Raw genomic sequence first — 7,285 nt, 5'->3', positions numbered from 1 at the left:
CTTATTTCCCAGAGGTTTTTCCTTAGCAGTGTTTTTCTGTGATGTTATTTCCTCCCCTTCTCAGGGACCTTGGCATGAGACTTACCCTCTCAGAGGTTTAGTTTTCTTATTTGTGAAATGGAGGTAATAACCATCTACCTTCCAAGATTGCTGTCAGGATTAAAGAGAATGCATGCAAAGCATCTCTCCGGAGCCTGACACATAGTAGGTGCAAAATGCTACTTCTCCAGCCTGACCAGGGCAGAGCAACACAGGACTGTTTCCCCTCCTTCACACTAAGACTGTGTAATGCAGCCTAAGAATATTATCTTTCTGAGCAGCCACATCACATAATATCTATTTAAGAAATCTTCACACACTCACACACACAAAAAGAACACACCCTTAAGTCTTTTTTTTTTTTTTTCTCAAACCTATAATGCAACTATAGGTGGTTGTGAACTGGGAAGGTGCCTATCTAGTATATGGGGCAAGAGCTCAGGAAAGGCTAGCACTGTTGGTTGTTACCAGGGGACCATGATGGCCAGGAAGAGCTGATGGAATGAGGGACTGGCTGTGGGTCTGCTGCAGATGCAGTTGCCCCTCACTTCCCCTCAGTTTATTTCAATCATCTCTCATGGTTCCCTTCTGCTCTCCCTCCCCTGACTCTGAATTGCTCCCCATCCTCACCCTCAGCAGTTTTTTTTTTTTTTTTAACTTAAGGGTACTTAACCAATTTGAGACAAGCTCTCGCGAGGTTGCTTAGAGCCTCCATAAATTACTGAGGATGGCTTTGAGCCTGCAGTCCTCCTGCCTTCAGCCTCCAGAGCCGCAGGGATTACAGCCACCTCGACCGGCTCAGTGGATCATTTTCATGTTACTTTCCCAACGAGGGTGGGTTTTTCCAGCAGGAGCGGCTCCATTTCCACTGATTTCTTTGTCCCCTCACTCCAGTCTCTCATCAGCTTTGCCCCTCCTCCCTCCTCCAGCCTGGGCTCCTCCCTCTCTATTCTCCCCACTCTCCACCACTTCTTCACTCTCTGTCCAGCTCCTACCTACTCTCCTCTGGGGGAAAAAGGTTTCCCTTATCTTTAAAAATTCCTCCCCATATGTGATAATGAGCATGATAATGAGATGCCACTTAGCACTCTGGGAGCTGGCAAAAATCAACAGGTGTCACCACACTGAGTGTCGGGGACTCGGGGAAATCAAAAGACAGAGTGGGCTCTGTGGCAGTGTCTGGGAAAATTAATGACAGACTGAGCTGGAGCACAGCAGTGCTTCCATGGCTAGGGATCCCTAAAGTGACCCTCTCCTGGGGCATGAGACATGGCCAGGCTGTTGCTCAGCACCGCTGCTCGCCCTGAGAAATGGCAGTGATGGAAGGCTCCAGCAGCAGGGAGGGGACATGGCTGAAGCAACGATGGCTCAAGTGAGAGAACCAGGGCTGTGGTGTTATCACGGGCAAGCTCAAAAGGAACATGACAGTTTTTTAAAACTACACATATGTATTTGGAGATGATCCCTTTTAGGTGAATCTTAAAAACACACCATGATACCAACAGGATTAAGTCTGAGTGGTAGTTCATGGTTGCTAATTATGTATTATTTTCTGTATATACAAAATATTTCATCATTAAAAATATGTTTTAAAAACCTTCCCTGTAGATGCTTATGTAATTTCAATTCTGAAGGAATTTTTAAAATGCTAACTTATCATGTTTACTTTCTTGGGAGATTAAATAGTCTTTAAAATATGACCTTAATAGCTATGTAATAATCAATGTATAAGTGTGTGATAATTTTTAAGGGTTTTGTTTGTTTTTGGTTCTGATTGAACCCAGGGTGTTTTACCATTGAGCTACATCCCCAGTCTTTTTTGTTTTTGGGGGGCGGGATAGGATCTCACTAAGTTGCTAAGGCTGGCCTCCAACTTGCAATTCTGCTGTCTCTGTTTCCCAAGTCTCTGGGATTACAGGCATGCGCCACTGCACCCCGCTATAACTTATTTGTAGGTTCTATCTTGGTTGGCTGTTTCCATTTTTCTCTACCAAACTAGTACTGTTCCAAAAATAAATCAGTAAAGCCTTCCCTCAGCCCTGCTTCTTCCCTGCCCTCTCCTGCCCTGCCTGTGTGTCTGGTCAGCATTTCTGCAGGAGTAGCTGCTGTTTTTCTGCCCTTCTCCCTGCCTCGTGCCCGGCTGCATGTTCCCTTCCGTCTCACTATTAGCTCCCCGCCCTGGTCTGCCTGACCTGGCTGAACGCTGGGGACTCCTGGCAGCCGCCTTCTTCTTGGACCTCTGTGGGATTCAGAGATGAGGACGTTTCCTAGTTCCACTCAGTCTCTCTTTCACTGGCTCCTTTTCATTCTCCCAGCCCCTGGATTCAGATGCTTCCTTGAACCTCACCTGTCCTTTCTCCCTCAGCAAGCTCACCCACTGCCATGCAGTCGCTACAACAAAAGGGTCAAGAGCATGAGCTTTGGAACCAAATGGCCTTTGGCACAATTTTCTACTCTGGATGGGGACCTCATGAGGGGCAGTGATGTATGATCTTGGATAAATTTTGTGTCCCAACCTCAGTTTCCTCATTTAAAATGGGGATAACAACCACCCTAATCTGTAGGCTTGTAGTAGTGGTTAGGCAGGGTCCATACTGGTGACTCCACCCCTGTTACTTACTAATCATTCACACAGCTTCAACATTCTTAGCTTCATCCAAAGTAGTCCCTGCAGCAATATGCCCTGGTTGGTTTTATTTTATTATTTTTTTTGTTTGTTTGTTTTTGGATTCAGTTTTTTGTTTGTTTGTTTGTTTGTTTCATTTTTATTATTTTGTTTTGTTTTGCTTTGCTTTGCTTTAGTTCATGGGTTTTGGGTTGGTTTGGTTTGGCTTTTATCCTCTGCATTCATATTTACATTCACAGAAAACTCACCTGGCTCTGTTCCCCGGCTCTGCATGCGCCTGACCACTTCCTCCACTTGTGTTGTGCTGGCCTCCTCCTGGAACACCCTCTCAGTCCCTCTTTCCTCTAAGAGCCACTTATACCTTTCTGAAGCCTCTTCAACAGTCCCTCACTGGAGTGAGACATATTTCTCTTTGGAATTCGCAAAACACACTGTCCCTCTCTTGAGGCACTTACCTTAAACCACTAAGGTGGGCTTAGGGAGTGGAGAGAAACCTATTTTATCATCCTATCCTTCACCTCCTCCCCACCCCAAGGAGTCGTAAGCTCCTGAGGGCAGAAGCTCCCATCCCCTCCTCAGCCCCCAGCACAAAGCCTGGCTCTGGTGAGATACCTGTTGGAGGGAGCAATCGTTTTGAAGCTTCAGACCACTGCACTAGTGCCCTGTCCAGCGGGTAGAAGGGGCCCAGCAAACAGCGCTGCTGTTCATTATTTCTGTGAGTGGAAGAGGCCAGAGGTGAGTGACCTGCAGAAGCTGTAGCCCAAGGCGATGGTGCATTCACGGTGAATTCAGAGTATCCAGGTGTCACTGGACACAAAGTTGGCAAAAAAAAAAAAAAAAGGCTGTTTCCAGATTTACAAAGAAACTGGGTGACAGCAACTGGGCTCTGGCTCCTGCCTGGGCTCTGGCTCCCTGGCCGCTGGCCTTGGGATATTTCTATTCTCAGGAGAGGAGCAGCTGCTTCTTGGGGAGCACACACCTGTGAAAAGACATGGCATCAGGGCGCTCGTCCCCATGCCCATGGTGAATGCCCTGGGAAGAAGGGGACAGCCCCTGGGCAGTCAAAGACCCTCCTTTCTTCCTTTGTGCCTTCCAGCCTTTTCCTCTCCTGAGCCAGACCACTAGTCATTGAAGTTGAAAAGAGAAAGTCACTGTCCTGGCTCTCCAGGAGGGACTAGTTCCCCACAGAAAAGGTCAGTTTCAGTCTATTCTCTAGGGGAGAGGGGCCCAACAAGGACTTACAGGGAGGTGAGAGTTCCTACCCTGGAGCTAGGAGAAACTTCTGGCAAGGTTGATAGATGCCCCCTGCAAAAGCCAGTTCAGGGGCTGGGGATGTGACTCAAGCGGTGGCGCGCTCGCCTGGCATGCAGGTTTGATCCTCAGCACCACATACAAACAAAGATGTTAAAATTCTCTCTCCTCTCTCTCTCTCAAGCTGTGTATAAGAGACATATATTGTTGTGTGGTGGGAGTATGGATGATGTTTTTCTTTGTATCTTTTAAATTTTCCACNTTTAAAAAAAAAAAAAAAAAAAAAAAGCCAGTTCAGTGATCATGCAGCAGTGACTGTGGGTATGGAGAGGAGTGTCCCTCGGGCTCAGAGTGTGGGCCATCACCCACCCAGGCAGGGCTGGGGTAGCAGGTCCTCTTACCACACAGCACCATTAGTCTCCAAGCTGAGAAGACAAGGCGGTGTCTGGGATGGGGTGGGGTTCCAGATTTATTTTGCTTTTTATGTTTTTTTTTTTTTCCCTAGATGGGGTCTCACTCTGTTGCCGAGGCTGGCCTGGAATTCCTGGGCTCGAGTGACCCTCTTTCTGCCTCTCGAGTAGCTGGGACTACAGGCACACACCACTGCACCCAGCTTCAATGTCTTTCTTGTTTAATTCACTGTTGTGATTAAATTAAAAAAATAACACACAGTAAACACGCCATTAATATTCATTAAGTTTTTAATTAATCAATTGTCTATCCCAGTTGGCTTTGACTCTGAAGTGTTCCCACAGATTCTGCAGCTTACATGGGTTCCATTCAGACTTCAGCATCTCTCAATGGCCAGCCCTGACCCTAACCCTTGTCTTGCCCCCTGATTTTCCTTCTGCTCCATGAACTAAGCTCTTAGGTCTTGCTCTGCCCTGTCATGCTGTTTTATTATTATTATTATTTTTTTTTTTATTGTGAGATAGGGTCTTGCTAAGTTGCTTAGGCTGGCCTTGAACTTGTGATCCTCCTGCCACAGCCTCCCAAGTAACTGGGATTGTCAGCATGAGCCACTACACCGGGCTTATTATAGTGTTTTGACTATGCACCCCGAATGCCATTTCTGGATTTGTATTTCCTGCCTCCTGATGACCACTCACAGAAGTTGAGAACCAACGTGGCCCAGGCAAGATGGAGTTCATATCCCCTCTGGGAGTCTGGGATATTCACAATTCACTTTTGTTTTTAATAGTTAGCTCCCCTAATTATGACTTTTCATTTGTACAGCATCCTTTTGCTTCTCCTTGCCAGACTGATTATTGACATGTTCTATCCTTGGCTGCCCCAAAACCCAGCACAGACAGGGAAAACTCAGCTAGGTATTAAGTAAGTAATGAGAGCAGTGGCATTTGTGTAGCTTTATGATTTACAAAACACTTTTATGTACATTATCTCATTTAGTCATCACACCATGCCTGTAAGAGAGAGATTAATACTGTTGCTATCTTACAGATGAGGAAACCGAGATCTTGCAGACAGGAAATAGCTGAAGTACAGCTTTGAACGTTGGCCACCTGCTCTGCGTGCTTCAACTACACTGCCCTCAGAGAAACAGAAAAGGTAAGCCTGCCTGATCCTCTCCACACCACAAATAGTAAGAGTGCCTTTCTGCTTCACCTGCCCTTGTCAGAAACCCACAGAACGTAAATCACATTTTTATTATTATCATTATTTCTGACCAATAATGTGTTGGTGATTTGTAGGCTTTCAAGTGAATACTGAGATTTGCTTCAACTAAGATTACTTCTATCTCAATGTAAAATCCAGTGGTACAATTAGCCTTTCCCATCTCTCCTTACATACTTAATTATCCTTAAGTGTTTTCAGATTATACTTTTAAAACTTTCCCTAGGCATCTAAGTAATATACCACAATAAAAACCATTTCACCTCAATTAGGACCAAAGAGTGCAGGAAAGGACGGAGAGGGGAAGAGAAGAGCATTTGCTAGATCATATTTAAGAATTAGGGGAAATTCACATCTATGTATGTTAGTCTCCCCTGTGCAAGAAGGAGGAAATGTGAGATTTCAGGGACCAGAAATCATGGCTTCCTTGGACACTACATGTACTTATTTTTGTAAGTCATGGCTGAATGGAGGGAACCGGACAGGGGTGTGTGTGGTAGGTCGGATACAGTTGCATGACTTAAAGGACTGAACCTTTGGCTTTATGGACTCTTCCAGCTTCAAACAGGCAATGTTTCTGGTCTGTGGAATACGCTGCCATAATCCTTGAGTCTCCAATAAAGGGATGGCATCCATGCTGACTAAATTTTTCAAAGCCCTTTCATTCCCGTTCTGCCCCTGACCCAGAGTGGACAGCTGATTAGAAACAGTGATGGAGATTTCTCAAAGTAGACCCAGTGTCTTCAGGGAGAACTGACAGGTGACAGCCAAAGAGGAGAGACAAGAAACACTGAGTAGAAAAGCAAATGCATAAAGCAGCCACGTTCTGTGTGGCATAATTGGTTCTGAAGGCATCAGGGCATCGCACTGCAGTATAGTAATTGATGTTGATAATGACTGAGTCATCAAGAGAAGTTAAATTACAGCTATGTCACTGGGAGCTGGTCACTCAACTCATTTACAGAATATTTATTGGGCACGCAGTATGCCTTGACTCTGTCTTGACCCTGGGGGTAGAAAAATGGAGAAGGCATGATCTCTGCCCTCAAAGGGCTCTCTGGATTTCAGTTTCTCCAATGAAAAAGATGAGAGAGCCAAAGTAGATGATTCCTAAGAGCCCTTTCTAGAAGTTCTGAATGCTTTATGCATTAGGGTTTGAAACTCAACCGTCCTAGGAAATGACAATGCAGGCGATATAGCCCCATTTTGCAAGTGAGCAAACTGAGATGCAGAGGGGTTGGCATCTTCCTCAAGGCCACACATTTAACAAGGCACAGAGCCAGGACACTCTGGCACCGGGTCCACTCACGCAGAAATGGAAGGTCATCTTACTTCCACCCTTTTGCTCTTTCCACACTACCTCCCTCTTCCAAAAGGGCAATCAGTATAGATGGAGAAGAGCTCACGTGTTTGACAACTGCGTGGATTTACAGGTCTGGAACACAAAATTCTGCAACTACAAAACATTATTGTCATGTGCAATTGGACAGTAATAAATATCTGTAAGATGAAGTATAACCAAAGCTGTGTTGAAGGATCTGTCAAAATCAAGAGCAAGATTAAGTTTAAAAAGTTTAAAAAGTCAATAGTGATGGCTACTAGGGACACATGCTGGATAACTAAAATATCTTTGAGAGAAGGAAAAAGCCAGCTTGGGACTACTATGCAAAACTCTCTCTCACTTTCTCTCTCTCTCTCTCTCTCTCTCTCTCTCTCTCTCTCTCTCTATCTCAC

Source organism: Marmota marmota, unplaced genomic scaffold (genome assembly GCF_001458135.2).
Source record: "Marmota marmota marmota unplaced genomic scaffold, marMar, whole genome shotgun sequence".
NCBI lineage: Eukaryota > Metazoa > Chordata > Mammalia > Rodentia > Sciuridae > Marmota > Marmota marmota.
This window is presented reverse-complemented; position numbering follows the sequence as displayed.